Below are 15,070 nucleotides of genomic sequence, written 5' to 3' on the forward strand. Positions count from 1 at the left end.
AAGCTAATTAAAAATGAAGGGGATGAGGAGCCTGGAAGAGGTAATGGTCCTGGAAAACATTTTGGTCCTAGGACAAAGGGTTATTTCTGATAGGTTTTCTTAAAAGCATTGTCAACATAAATTCCATCTGTTCTGTAGAGATCTCTTTCTGTTTCGGGTATCTTTCACAAACCACTGTCACTGTGTAATTGTTGCTGTCTCATCTTTTCCATCTGGACATTTTCTCTTCTTCAAAGTGATTTTAATTGTTGCAGTAACATAGCTACTCTATGGATCTTTGTTGCATTCTCTAAGAACTCTTGCCCAGTGCCGAACCAGGGTTGAAGCTGTCCATTATGAACAAAACACAGTGCAACTTCACAAACAGCATTATTGAAGAGGCACTTTGCATTATTCCAAGTGCCCACTTTACTAACATGTATCTATTCTCAGGAGTAATAAGGGCTGCATTAGATTCTCTGTGAATGATTCAAGGGTCAGGGTCTAGACTCACTTGTGCTGGGATAAATGTAGTGGAGCACCACAGATGTCAGTTGTTGTTATGACTCTGTATGGCTGGAGCAGAGATTAAAATGTTTTTTCTTTGTATCACAGGTAGGGCTCTCCCCGGCCAAATAGGTAGATTATATTGCCTAAGTACTTAGCACCAATTAGAAGAAATATGTATTTAACAAACTTAGAGAAATGAAAATAAGATTTAGTAATTTGAGATATTAACATTTTTTGTCAACCTTCAGTTGCTTGTTTGCCCTTTTTCTCTAACACTATATTTTGCAGCTTTCCATTTTATTTGGGCTAAAAAAAAAAAAAACATGAAAGAGAGAAGTAATATCTTCTAGCATTTTTATAGTAACAGTTATGGTAATTTTAGAACATTGTCATGCCAGTTGGTGTGTTAAGGTAATTTGAAGACATTACAACAAGATGAAAAAAAAATCTTTTATGCTGATGATGGCTGAATTACTTGCAGTGGAAACCTTGGTTTTCATCTCTGTTAGTGTAGCAGGCCTGCTGTCACACCTGCCTCACTACTTCTGAAAAAAAATATGATGGGCTTTTTGGAAGAAGATTGAGAAACTTTGAGAAGGATTATAGCCCAGTATAATTCCTGGTTTTTGGACATTCCTAACTGATTCCTCATGCTGAGAGTCTGACCTGTCTGGAGCTGCACAGTGATGTGCTGTGTTATTTTAATGAAGAGGACTGAAGGCAAATAGATAAAGGGTATCTTTCTGCAAATCATGCACGAGTCTGTGCCAGCAGGCCTGTGGTCTGTTGAGGCTGCCAATGCAGGCTTCTGGTGTGCACCCTGGGTGGCACAGTGTCTTGTGCCTTATTTGCCCCCACTTTCCCGGGGGCTGGCTCTCCTTTCCTTTTCCTTCAATCTCATTGAGGGCAGCAAGATGTGGTTCCCTTGAGCTGAAAATAAGAAAAAGTTACTTCTCTGCCTTCAGTTTTTAGTGATTTTAATGGGCATGGCAGGTATGGGAAGAAGGCTGGAACTGGCTGAGGGGTAGACGTTGCTATGGGATTGCTATGGGATTGCTATGGGACTGCTATGGGATTGCTGTGGGATGTTGAGGTGGGCATGGGACTGTGCCCTCAGCCAGGAGCTTTGCTGAGGAAGAGGGAGGCTCCCCCTCCCTGAGAAGACAGAACTCATTGCCATGGAAATTGCTGAACCACAAAGGCTGAGCTTCAGAAGTGCTTTCAGTCCAGGGCAGTTTGTGGAGCCACCTCTGCATTGACCCTGTTTTCCAGGAGAGTATGCTGGAAGTGGCCATGTGGAAGGGAGAGCAGAAAGGGGCCAAGAGATTGAGGTAAGGGCTTTGGGGATTTGCAGGGGATGTCTTCAGAAGTGAATTGTTCCTGAACCAGAGCTTCCTTACTGAGGTGAGGACTAACTGTTCCTTCCTCATGAATTCCTCCTACCTCTGGCTTAATGCCAGTGTCTTTATGCCTGTTGGATTTAACCTGTTCAGTGGGATGAAGTGCTCAATGTGTGGCTGTCTTGGAGGACAAGGGGGTTGGTTTTGCCTGTCCTGTTTAGCAGGACAAATGCAGTAGAAGCCCTTGAAAGAAGCTGGTGCCTGGTTCCTCTATGAGGGAAAAGATGTGTAACCTGGGGAGTGCATGTCTGCAAAAGCTTTTTCTCACCTACACAGGGAGCAAAAAGGAAGGAGAAACAGGGGCAGTCTGTTGAGAAGTTAAAGCTTAAAGCATCCTTAACAGGAGAGTGGGAGGGAATACTGCTTAATCTCTGAGTTTTACCACTGTCAGGAAATAAGAGTGGAGGAGTGAGGAAAGTACATCATGACATACTCTGTGACATGGCAGGGAAATGTACTCTTTTTTTTCAACTTTGCTGAGGAGCACAAGTTATTGACTTGCACTCTGTTGTAGCCAGCTACTGTACAAAAGCAGCAAAACTTCTACTGCATTTGTAAACTCTTTGGATAGGGGCTGTCTTTCTAAGCCAGGGAGTACAGACCCCTTGTTTTATGCTCTGACAAGCTGGCTTTCCTGCAAGTCAAACAGTATTTCCAAAAAAATTCAGAAACAGGTGCCTGTTTCACATGTTTTCAAGTGATACCTGGTTTTCCCTACCCTCTCTGTGTGCTCCCAGAGGACTCAGCATCTTTTCCACAGTGAATTACCCATTGGACATATCTGAGCTTCCTGTGATTTCACAGCAAATAACTGTGTAAAGCATTCTCTGAGAATCAGCAATTTTTATTATTTGTTACAGATACCTGAATTTATATAGTTATTAAAAAAGGGTGAATTTCTTGATGTAGCAGACATTAGTATACACTATTTTCATAGTACTTCAATGTTGCCTTTTCCATAGTGTCTGGTAAAAGGAAGAAATGAACAAAGGGTCCTTTTTCACTGAATCGTTGCTCTGAATGGCACTTCAGATGTGTCTACAAATTCAGAATTGTACAGTGTACAGTTCTCATGGGAACAGATCACTACCAATGAGAGACTTGTCTCACTGGCCACCTCTTTTTTCTGGCAGTTGGTGGTAGCTCTTGGTTTACAGCAGGTGACCCAATGACACACATGTGTAGAGGTGACAAACCAGCTGCTGAGCAGCAGCTGCCCCAGTTAACACCTGCTTCTGTCAGTGCAAGCAGTGTCATAAGCAGAAGCAACCTGTTGGGAGTTGGATCAGGTCCTGATGAAATCAAGATAGCTGCTGTGGGAGATGGGTTGATGGGGGTGCCCAGTGTGGGGTACTCACCTTCCCCCAGCTGGTTACTGGACAGAGATCCAATTTGTCATTTCTCTTTGTTCTGTTCTTCTAATTTTATCACCAAAATAATTTGCACTATTAGAGTATGCCATTAGTTATGGACCCTACTAATAAGTCTTTGTGCATGTAAACCTATCTCGGTGTTCTTTGCTACTTGTTAGAACTCAATGTCCATTGGAGTGTTTGGTGGTGGTAGTAATGCAGCAATACAATATCACAAAGCTCATTTGTACAGGCTGTCAAGTGAGTGCCACATGTGGTGCCACATAACCCCTTCTAGAAGGACAGGGAGGCCTGAGAATTTTACCATAAATGAAGAGGAAAAACTACAACTTGTATTCACTCATAGTTAAGATTCTTGTCCAGTACATACTTCAGATGGAGCAATAAGCTTTCAGCTTCCATGTAACTATGCACAGCAGGTCACCCACTTGGTCTGTCTGGATTTAGATGAGAAAGGAGATTCTTGTCAGAAATCCAAAGAATACTCTATGGAGCAGATTTTTAAAAGAAAAGTCATTATCCACGTTGTGAGCCAGACTTCCTTCAAAAGCTTATCCCCAGTTTAGGCACCAACACAAAGTGATCATATTCAACCCAAGGGCTCAGTGTTGTGCGTGTGTGAGCAGATCCTGATCTCTGTGGCGCTGCCAGGGCAATGAGGGGCAGCTGCTCCTTGAAATCATCAAAGTGTCTAAATATGACCTTGGCATATTGAAAAATCTGTCCATCCACAACTGAGGGTGCTGAGCCCTTGAACATTAAGCCCCTGGGCTCTTATGGAAGTCTGGTCCTGCATCTGTTTGATCTGGAAGTGCTGGGAGGGAGCTCTTGCTATGCCGATTCTCATTCCTTGTTGTATTCATTTAGAACTGGTTATCATATTTTGTAATTAATCTGACATAAACATAAATATGTTTGGGGGAGTAAGAATTATTATTAATTTGTACTATTACAAATCTCATTGGCATAGTTTTCATTATTCTCTGTTTTGTTAGAAGCGTGTATCTTTGTCACAGCAAATTACACTTCACTTGATTAAATGCTGGGAGAAACTTTGCTCCCTGTCAGTGAAACAGCCTTTACTAGGACAGTGGTGGTTCTATGCTTTCCACTTTGACTAACTTCAGAGAAGTAAGTTTAAGAAATAATTAAGAGTAGATTACATCTGAGAGAATTGTTAATTCTTTTTTCCCTCCCTTTTCCCCATTTTTCCCCTTTTCCAAATTTTTACTTTACTTCTTGGTGATGTTGATAAAAGAGCTCTCCTCACAATTCTTTCAGTTTCAACGTGTCAGGAGGTCATCACAGGGCCTGTGGTCTGCCTTTACCTGTTTTATTATTTTTAACTTAGATTATTACTTGTTTTGCAACAACTTGAAAATTCTGGCATGTTATAAGGAGTTCTTAAGAGCACAAGCATGTGCTCAGGAAAATGCAGAGAAGCTAACGGCTTAGCTGATGTCATGCACAAAAGCAATTGGTACAATTGAAAACAAGCGTGAGCCCTGCAACCAATTATTTTTTCAGTGTTTTTCAGAATGGAAGCCCACTTATTCAGACACGGAGTTTGTGCCATGAATAGAGACAAGAAAACACTGTGATCCTCTGGCTGAAAGAGTTCAATCCATATGTGGAATTGTGGTTATTACTAATGATACATGTTACCCATTTTTAGAAATAATTTGTGGTTTTGCTAAAATAATGCTTTGACCCATTACAAACCATAACACATTTTCAGTATATTCTTTCAAGCTATAATATTTAAAACCTTTTAATTATGTTCTGTAGATTTTTATAATTCTTGACAAATAGTTTGAGCGTGCACTCTCACATACACCTTATGTGGTGTGCATTACTTCTCAATTTCTGTTGCGTTGTTGGATAATTTGCCAGAACACAGCTAGCACAGTAATCCGGCAGAACTTGTGCTATGCTGTCCCCAGTTTGCAGTAAGAGAAACACTGGGAGTCACATTCCCTTATGGCACAGCTTTAATCTCACTGGATTTATTCAGAGAATATCATCCTTGCTACAGAGACATACATTATAATGATCCCCTTTTTTTAAATCTGTGGATATACATGAACCTAAGGGAATATCCTGAACTTGTCCTATGGAGAACCTTTTAATACTGCACAGAGGGAGTATTGAGAAAACAACTTCTGTCTGACAAATAATATTAATTTCTCTTGGTGCTCAGGGTTCAAAGATTAGGCCATGCTGCTTAACCAGTGATAACCTACCATCTATAAAAGTCAAAGATCCTTTCACTCCTAACCTGTATCCCTGTATAACACTCATCTCTTAACTTCTGTGCATCCCATGGAGAGCCTGTGTTGCACAAAAGTTACATGCAGTCCCTTCTGTTTCATGGATGGGTATTGTTGTTGGGAGTAGAAATGACATTGCTCCCCATATCTGCAGTTCCTTGTTGAAGAGGGAAGACTGTCAGTGGAATAAGGTTATGGTTCCACCTGTGTCTTTAAACAAGAATGTGCAGTAAATGGTGGGTGCTTTGGTTCCTTAGCAGCATGCCTGGCTCTGACTGGCACCTAAAAAGAGCTTTTTCTCTCAATCTCAGACTCTTTGCAAACTCTAAACAGTGTCATTAACTCTATTTTATATATGAGAATATGAGAGACAGATGCTATTTATGACCTTTGCATTTAAAAAAGTAACTTCAGGTGGTTGGATGCCTCAGTTTTGTTGTAAGTGATTGAAAAGTGATCTCTACCAGGAAATCCTTTTTATACCCTTGCCTGTATCTTCTGCATTTCTACGACTTGGACTAATCTTTCTAAGTAGATCACTGTTTGGAAGGGTTGGTTTTGGTTTGGGTTTTTTTATTAGGCTATTTGAAATGTTTAGTCTTGGTTTGTATTGGTGTTTATTAATATGCTATTATTAATAGGTAGTATTTTCAAAATCCCAAATTTTAGTAGAAGCATAGGGAGAGTTTTCAGGCAGTAAAATATGGTGAATAAAAAGTAAAAATAACAGTTTGGATTTGTTGTTTCACATAGATGAGTTTCACATCCTGTGGTGGTTTTAATGCTGACATGACACCGAGGCATTTGCAGAAGGCAGTGAAGCTCTTGGAGTACATTGTGGATTCAGGCTTTTACTGACCTAGCACAAAATGGGTAATAAGTCCACCTGCACATTGTGGACAGAGAAAACCAGAAGTGAAGGAAACCAAAATACATTCAGAACAGAAACATAAATGTTTCTTACAAGCAAGGAGCAAACCAAGGATTTCATTCACAGTCAGCCTTGAAATGAGAGCATCTAATTCCAAGGCCTTCTGTGCTTGTTGAAGTGTTTGTTTTCAAATGTACAACATAAGTGTTCTCTGCCACTGTTTTTACATGTGATTTTTGACATCTGATGTAAAAATATTACTAAAATATTTTATTATTCTTTGTAGAGTAATTCCAGATGCCTTTTCAAAGGACACCATCATGGAAATGTCATTTTTTTTTTCCCATAAGTGGTTTTAGTTAGCTTGGAAAAACATCTCTGATGATTGTAGAGCGTGTTTTGTATGACTTATAGCCTTTATTATTTTTGGTGATTAACAATAAAATGGCCATTGTTGTTACTACATAAAAATCTTGAAACAAGTTAAGTTTCAACTTAAGAACTTCACATAACACTGACAAATGCTTGAGACAAGTGTGCCTTGATTTGCTTTCACTGTTGGCAAGAAAAGGGGGGGGGAGGGGGGAGTTATATCTGCAGTTATTCCTTTGCTGGGGAGCAGATTTGAGGAATGAGTTCTGTGAACACCTGCAGCAACACTCAGTATTTCTCATATACTCAAAATTAACAGCCACACAAAGGGCTTTTGCATAGGAGACACATCCTCCAGTGAACTAGACAAGAACTATAGATATCCTCCAATAATGATCGATAGGCTGTACCTCCACAGTGATTTAATGTGCAACAACACTGTTTAGAGATATGAATCCTTGTCACATCTGTGTGAGCGATTCTGTACAGTATCCTAATGGGCTCCCAGCAGCCTGTGAAATGGTATGCCTCTAACTGGTCCTTAAAGGGACCTTAAAGATCATCTAATTCCAAACCTGCATTCTTCAAGTAGTCCAGCATCATGAGGACTCCTGTACTTATATCTTTCTTTAGAGCACTTCCATGTTGGAGACATGACTGAAAGGATATAACAGCTCACTTGAAGAAAATGGTTATAGATGCATATTAGCTATTAACCTGGACCACCTACTTAATCTGTAATCCATTAAGTAAAGAAAGCATTTTAAAATTTCTTTTAATAATCAAGATATGGATTTAAAGGCTTTATAGCATCACTTTAGAATGGGCAAAATAGATCCTATGGGTGCATTCAGAGTGTTAAACAGTATTTAACAAGGCATATCCCATTAAAATCATAGGCTTCTGTCTGGAAAAAAAAGACCAGCAAGAATGTAATGGAAAACAAAATAAATCAAGCAAATGCACACTGAATCTTAGCTATGAATCTGGCCTTAGGCAATTTGGCACCAGTATGCACCCTTGGAGATCAGCTGCATTGCAGAGGAGCTGCTCTCTGACAGGAGGGTGCCTTTACAAGCCTGTTCAAGGCTCTGCTGCAGCCCTCTGCCAAATGAGTTTCTTCTGCCCAGGGACAGGTGCTGAATCACATCTCTCTTGGTCAAACAGGAGCCATCTGCTTCTGTACCAGCACTGTCCTTTCCTGGTGGAGATGTTGGCCTCTCCCATGTAATGGAGAGCCTGCCTGCAGGATAATTGTGATTCTAAACCTAAGAAGAGGGATCAGTGACTGAGCAGTGAGCCTAATCCTGTGTTCTAAGGAACCTAAATTTTTTTGATTTTTTGTCAATATGGTGAAGTAGTCACTCATTTCACTAACCAGCTGAAATGAGAGGATGATTCTGGAGCCACTTGCACGATGTCCATCTACCAAAATCTTTGCTAGAGACATTTATTTTTAACCAGCACCTCAGAGGTTGTATAAACTATGAATTTGAACAATAAGCACTAATTGAGAGCACCAGTTAAAAAGGATGATAAAGTGAGACTTATAATACAGGTGGAGAAATCCCACTTGCCTGTGCATCTGAGTTCTTTCTACAGGTCCCAAAACAGGGTGAAGAAGCTCCATTTTCAGTGGTAACAAAGTGCAGTAAACTAACAAAACCTAAGTCCTGTGTGGCTTCAGGTTTAGTAGCACTGTTTGAAACCATCCTGCTTTGGTCCCTTCTTAAAGATGTAAATGTGACTTGTATTCAGGTACTTTTGAGGCTGAGGTTTTAAACCAAGGCTGTAACTCTGCAGAAAGGATGTTTTTGGAGGAAATAGTTGACTGTGGCCTAAAATAAATGGATGGTCCCAGAGTCCCTGGAGCAGCTTGCTTTCCTTGGACAGCACAGGACGGGCAGCACGCTAAGCTTCAAATACTGACAAATGTTTTTTGAAGTGCTACTAGCTATATTAAACCTGCAAATGCTCAGAGTAGCCCCATTTTAGCAACTTACCCTCATTTTTACTGCAGTCATTATTTGTTCCCTTCATTTTCTTGTAGCTCAGCAGTTCTCTGCCATGAAAATGGCACACAGAAACAATATTGACAAAAAAAAAGGGAGAATAGATTGAGAATATAGACATAGATGTGTTTATGCATCCCACATTAACTATTAACATAGAATGTGCCAATTTTAAATGAGTCTTCATTGATGATTGCTTTACAATTACTTGAAAATATTGCAAAAGAGGACCTTAATCTGTAAAGAGCACTGAGGAACAGATGCTGGAAAGCCTTCTGGTACAGGAAAGTATATGTTTCATTTTAAGGATGTTTAAACAGTCATGCTGAATACCTTAGGACTCACCAGTTTAAATGCATTACTAAATCATGACCTAAAGCTTTCCAGCTATCTGAAGATAGGATTAAAAATAAGTGTGTTTAATCAGAGACATGTTTTAAAGTAATAAAAACAATAAAATGTTGATGCTGACTATGTTCCTGGGATTAGCAAAAGACCATTGGCCTTTCTCTTCCATTAATTAATCCAGGACAAATTACACAACTTTTGTTGTCATCCACCTCTTCCAGATGAAGAGTAAGCCTGTGCTTCTTGGTGGAATGTGGACTTGCTAAATAGCTTCCTTTTCCTTTTATAAGAACAGAGGTGTTCTTCCACTTTGGGAAAAAAAAGAAATTAAATCTTTAACTATTTAAAACCAGACTAAATTTTACATTTTGCCAGCCTGAACAAGGACTGATATCAGTCTGGGTTGTTAGGGTTGTAAATAACAAATAGCTTTTTTATTTATCAAAAGGATTGTATTTATACTTCTGTTAAAACAGTTTGTTACATTTTATATGTAGAAGTTGCATTTGAAAAGGTAATCCTTACTGATAAGAAAAGTAAGTTGCTCCTAACTAATTTCTAGATGCTATGAAAATGTTTCGGAAAATTTTTTTAATAAGAGAATACCAGAATACTTTCATACCAGAATACTAACCTTCAATGAATATTTTTTGCCTATGAAACATTCAATAGCAAGTAAATTATGGCAAAAATTAGCACAAAAAAGGAAAAAAAAATTAGATTGTTGTCAACTAGAGCAGAGTGCCTTCCAGAAATATTTAAAGCAGATATTGATTGAGATACCATCTTACAGTCTTGGCAGCAAGATAACTTTTACACAGAACAGGGAAAGCCAAAAGGCTAAATTCTCCAAAGAGCAGGGTGTTCAAAAACCTGCCCAGGCTCATGACCCAAGAGCAGTCTCTTCAGAGTACTTCTGAGTGAAACAGTCTATTATTGATTCAACAGGCTTTCTTGCTTTCCTTGTCTTTAGTTTCTTCTGCTGTCCTTCATTTCAGTCATTTGGGGCTTTTCAGGAAATCTCAAATAAGAAGTATCTGATTTCTTGTTTAGCAATTTCTATTATTCCCATCCAAAATACCTTGTTAAAGTACTAAGAAGTTTGAGAACACACTAGTAATTTAAAGATGTAGAGCATTAAAATAATATACAATTTTGTAGATAGTGTATCATTTTTTGTGTGTTTTTATATATAAAAATATCTTTAGAAAGCCCTACGTTATTCTCATAAAATTTAAAATGCAGTCCAATCATGCACCATTGAGGCTGAATGTCAATGAAACTAGAGAATTCTGAATAATAGAGGTGCAAGGTTAAGGTCACTCCAACCAACTTCTGTGCTGTTCCTGTTAGTAGGACTAGGAGCAGCCTTTTGCATAGTTTAGAGGATTAACCTGAGAGGAGGAGTACTTTTCTGTAATGTGTAAGACTACTGTGGTCTTATCTTATAAGGAGCTCATTGCAAGTTTGCCAGGAGCATAATGGTATATGTTTAGCTAAAACAAATTGGTCTGTTCTTTAGAAAGCCATGTGCTGAGACACATTACCAGAGGAATTAAAGTCAATTTTTATGAAGGAATGCCAGATTAATATGGCTGCTGCTGTCCCACAGCCAGTGGAGTCTAAGTTGCTGTGGATATTTTTGTTTGTTAGTTTTTAGGGTTTTTTATTGCTGTTTTGTGGGAGTCTCGAGATTTTTTGTGGTTTGGTTGGTTTTTTTTCCAGAACGGTTCTATTCTTTGAGGATTTCATTCACTGAGGCCAGTCAGGACTGTAGCTCTTGCTAAGCTTTTTAGGAATGTGTCATTTGATGGGTACAAACACCTTTTTTTGGAATTGAGGAAAATGGGGCAAATCAAGTACCAAAGACTTCTATTTTTTTCTTTTTTTAGGGGGGGAAAAAGGTCCTTTTCCCCTGTTTTTGAAGGATTCAATTACAAGGTGGCAAATACAGAGTGCATGTAGAAAATGGGAAATGGCGAGAGTGGGTGAAGTGGGTGGGTGGGGAAGAAACACATTTGAGTTTAGCAGTCTTTCTGGTTATGATCAGATTTGTTACCATTTCAGGCACTTAAGACCATAGAGTTTATATTTATTTCTTAGTGTTGACTAGGAAAAGAAGATACATTATTTTATTTAATATTCTGGATACATTAACTTCGTTCTCATTTTCTTTGTTTCTATTGGAAGACTTCTATTTTACTACAGGTTTCTGGAGCAGCAATATGTAAACTTTTAAATTTCAATTTAAATTTACCATACAGAAGAACTTAAAGACCTGCTCTAAAACTGGCTGGGTACATCTGGGACTCCATCTTTAACAGCACATCTGTGCCCAGTGCAGGTTATTCTCTGAGCAGCTCAGGTCAGAGCAGTTTTATGAGGGCCTGGCTTGGAGCAACTCAGCCTGGGGCTTTTCCAAGCTGCCAGTCCCATTCTCTCTAGATCTTAGTGCTTTTTAGTCCCACCTTTTTTAATAGGACCATATTTCTTCACACAGGCCATGAAACATGTAGCAGTATTTCTGACACTTCTGGCTGTTTATTAACGGTTGATGCTAAGTGGGCACACAGGACAGAATAGGAGCTGCTTTCTCCAGCCATGAGCTAACACTATATCCTTTGGAATGTAAGTTTATGATCCAGTAAGTGGCAAAATTTTCTAGATGCTGTGACTCCATGGGGATAAACAATAGACTAGTTAATGAATTTCCTTTGTTCTTACAATTTTGGTGCAGATCTCTATACTAGGGTATAACTTTATGGCATATAAATCCATTTAATTTATAATTATCAATAGCTGGTTCTATCTGCTTTGCTCTAATATGCTTAACAATATGATCCATGGACTGAAGATCTTAAAATACAAGTAGTGTGTTGGGTTCAATCAGGGTAAAAGGTTCAGTAGATTTACTGCAGCTGATCTTCCTTAAATTCCTGTCATTTACTAAACTCCTTAGAACTGAGAATTTGCATGCTGTATAGGAAACTTTAGAATGATTTCCTCAATGTAATACAGCAAGTCAATTATATAAATTCATTCTTTTTAGGTGATTTGCTACTGGCTGCTTATTGATCTTTGATGAAAAAGTATTATGAAAGGAAATTTATGTGCCCATAAACTTGATGGCAACAGTGATAAACAGGATTTGCATGCAGGCATAGCTACTGCTTGCATTCCCAACAGAGAGGTTATATTGCTTCCCTCCCTGTGACTGGAAGGGATAAATAGTGCTCTGCCTTTTAGATTCATGAATTGGGTGTGTGTGTGTCTGTGCATGTGTACAAGCATGGAATATACTCATCATGTGGTAAATTAGAGATATTTAGCTCTTTCATTTACATTTAGTGACTGTGAAGCACATCTTGGGTAGATCAGGCCCAGCTCAAATTCTATGCCACTGACACACTTTCCATTCAGGAAATGTTCCCCTGTTTTTTGGGCTTTTCATGTTATTTCTGCTGGGGGAATATCTCCAAGGGAGCTGCATCCTTTCTTAGTTTTTCAGAGGGGGACAAGTGGTTTGTACCTTTTTAGTTTGTTCTGGGGCTGGGTACCATGAATTGAATATTCCCTGAATGTTTGCTTTGGTCCTGCTGACAAATAGGGATGAGTTGTTGGATGTCAGTGTAGGGGTTGATGTCACTTTGAGAGCTCCCCACTGGTGTGGGGGAGATTGTCAGGCCTTTCTGCAGAACTCTTTGGTGCAAGACCTGTGGGGCTCAGCCAAACACAGCACGCTGTCAGCAGGGACTACCATTTTTTGCCATGGTATAAAGCAAAAGTCACATGAAAATTGGTGACCTTGTGATCCATCCTCAAGGTGTTAATCATCTTCACAGTGCATTAAACAGTCAATTTGATCTGTGCATCAATCTCCCACAAAATGATGGGAAAAACAATATCATAGTAAGATAGCCCAACAAAATAATTAATATGCAGTATTAAATCTCTCATAAACGGACTGTGAGGAAAAGAAAGCTCAGTCATTACATTGGATTTAATTTGCTGAGGGAAACTGCCTTCACACCTGAGCCACAGTCACAGCTTGGTTTTCTCTCAATTAAATCCATGCTTGTCTAAAGCAATGAGGGTTTGGAGGACAAGATCAGGGCACACGCTAATGAAATTCCCTACAGAACAAGGACATTATGCAGAAACTGTTACAAGGCATAGACCACATAATCTGTGTTTAAAATTCTTTCTAAGGCAATGAATGCAAAATCTTGGTGAGCATTAGATATAGATCATGCTATTAATAATGAGAATTATTTTTTCAAAGTAAAATTCTATGGATATTCTAAGCTTTTGCCATAGGATATTGCTATTCCAGAGTACTTATCACAAGATTTATATTTTTACACCTACCCTTTTGAAATCTGAACAAAAAGTTGTTGCTTAGTCCTCTCCAGATCCATTTAGAATTCTTCCCTTCATAAACTATGTTGTTGGCCAAATCAAACTGTAGCACTATGATCTACTGCAATACTGCTCTAATTAGGTTTTCTTGCCAGACTGTTAGAATTTCTGGCAGTATCACATAGCTCCCAGAGAACCTCTAAGTTGGTGTTTCCAGAAAGTTGCAAGTAGTTACTGTGAAGGATTTCTTTTCCTTTACTGAAACCATGCCTTAGAAAGATGATGAGCAATTGCATTCAAAAAGACTTTGAGATATGCCAAAAGCAGAATGTTTTTGGGTTTTTTTCCTTTCTCAAACATGGCAAAGATTTTTCAAGGAAATTTTTCATGGTTCTTCATCTGTATACATGTGTCAATAGGGGCAAGTGCCCCTATTAAATAGTTCTCTAACCTATGCATATACAATCACTACTTCCATCCCCGAGTCTAGAATAGAATTGTAACTGTTTCAAGTCATTCCTAACTAATCCCTTTCTTTAATTCTATAGGGCATTTTTTGGCTTCTGTCTGTAACTCTCAAGGAATTTTATAAAAGAAATTTCAAAGAGCTTAAGATGTTTGTTAAAACTAACACTTTTACATTTAAGAATGATTCCATTTGCCTTCAAAATATTAATTCTGAGGGTGTTGTTTTTTGGCTTTTTTTTTCCCTCTGCACAAAATTCATCAATCTCCAAATCTGGCATTGGAGAAATCCAGCATTGCAAGTTTGTATCTTTAGGAGTCCTAGCCTCTTCTGATTGGCTTCACTCGACATAGTTTATTTAAATATAAATATTATAAAATAACTGTAAATTATTTACAACAGGAAACCCATTTGCAGAATTTGTTTCTTTAGAAAATTCTGAATTAAAAATACTGGACATATAAAGAAAGGGTCTAAGAACTCAATTAGTTTCTCTCGTCCCTTTCCTGCTTATCCCTAGGCTGATCTTGGATTTGCCTTATTTTATGCAGGGGTCTAGATGACCTATTTCCCCTCCATCTCAGGGCATTTTGTCAGTTATACAGCTATTTTTATAATATTCTTAATTTGATCCAACTTGTGTCATATGTCACATTTATGTCATTGCTATTTTTTGTCTAGTCTTGCTGTTTATACATGACGAAAAACTTCCTAGCTGAGCCTAATCATTATGCTCCTATCCCAAAGTTATAAACTGAATTTCAAATAGTGAGCTGAATTTGAAACAGGAAACAAAACCCTTAAGAAAGGATTAAAAAAAACCCCGAAACCAAACAACCCAACAAAACCATCACCATATGTTGGTCAGCCACTTAGGATTACATCTTTTGAACACGCTGAGGTACTTCTGCCAGGAACAGTGCTTAACTAGGCTATTTGGAGGTTTGCTATTTAAGAATTTATGAAAATCCCCCAACTACTAATTTCCACTTTGGTGTGGTTTCATGATTTGTTTGAGGTGTTTTTTGAACACTTTGTCTCTTGGTAGGGTTTTTTTTTTGCATTCTGACCTTGTCTGGTTTGTGTAATCTGGTGAGTCATCAAGGTCTG

The 15,070-nt window shown here is 38.6% G+C and overlaps 1 protein-coding gene across 9 annotated transcripts in view; it reads left to right on the forward strand.

Annotated features, from left to right (window-relative positions):
* Positions 1-15,070, forward strand: part of LOC137479290 (potassium/sodium hyperpolarization-activated cyclic nucleotide-gated channel 2-like) — a 278,557-nt gene that overhangs the window by 227,912 nt on the left and 35,575 nt on the right. For 2 of the 9 annotated variants that reach the window (XR_011002129.1, XR_011002130.1), the window contains exon 2: positions 7,906-8,070. The exons of 4 other annotated variants lie outside the window; for them this stretch is intronic. The gene's annotated coding sequence lies outside the window, so the exon portion shown is untranslated. The remainder of the gene's footprint in view (positions 1-7,905; positions 8,071-15,070) is intronic. 3 more of the 9 variants (XR_011002127.1, XR_011002126.1, XR_011002128.1) reach the window with 2 other exon arrangements.

The sequence above is a fragment of the Anomalospiza imberbis genome, chromosome 9 (assembly GCF_031753505.1).
Source record: "Anomalospiza imberbis isolate Cuckoo-Finch-1a 21T00152 chromosome 9, ASM3175350v1, whole genome shotgun sequence".
In the NCBI taxonomy this organism is placed as follows: domain Eukaryota; kingdom Metazoa; phylum Chordata; class Aves; order Passeriformes; family Viduidae; genus Anomalospiza; species Anomalospiza imberbis.